A 628-nucleotide genomic window follows, 5' to 3' on the forward strand; every position below is an offset into this window, starting at 1 on the left:
TATATATATATATATATAGTATGCACGTTGATTATTTACTCAAGCAAAATAAGTCATTATGATATCAAAATAATATCAAAATGATTCTAAAATGGTCATTAAAGTCATCATGATAAATGTCAAAATGATATCAAAATGACTCCAAAAAATGATCATTAAAAGTCATTTTTTAATCATTTCCGATTTATTTTAATATAATTTTGACGTTATCATGACTTGTTGCTTGAGTAATTCACAAGCATATGAGACTCATAACTTTAATCAGTCATTCGGATTTTTGAAAGGGGATACGAGCGTAAATATTTTGGTTCCTACCGGGATCGAATCCGGGATTTCTGGCGTGATAGATCAATGCGTCTGTCATGCCACGCTCATGTCGTGCTTCTCTGATAAATATTAATTTTAAAATATTAATTAGAAAAAGTAAAAATTTGACTTCCTTTCCAAATTATTTCTTTAGTTTATTTTCAAATAAACATAATTTTTAGTGGAAGTTTATAAAGAAAGTTATTTCAAAATAATAATTTTTTTAAATATTAAAAAATAAATTTTCTAGAAAAAACTAAATTAATCACACACACACACACACACACACACACACACACACACACACACACACACACACACA

The 628-nt window shown here is 27.2% G+C and overlaps 1 protein-coding gene across 1 annotated transcript in view; it reads left to right on the plus strand.

The window, feature by feature from the left end:
* The window catches only part of LOC108751078 (pyridoxine/pyridoxamine 5'-phosphate oxidase), a 3,305-nt gene that overhangs the window by 1,685 nt on the left and 992 nt on the right, over nt 1-628 (plus strand). The window lies entirely within an intron of this gene.

This window comes from Trachymyrmex septentrionalis, unplaced genomic scaffold (assembly GCF_001594115.1).
Source record: "Trachymyrmex septentrionalis isolate Tsep2-gDNA-1 unplaced genomic scaffold, Tsep1.0 scaffold40, whole genome shotgun sequence".
NCBI lineage: Eukaryota > Metazoa > Arthropoda > Insecta > Hymenoptera > Formicidae > Trachymyrmex > Trachymyrmex septentrionalis.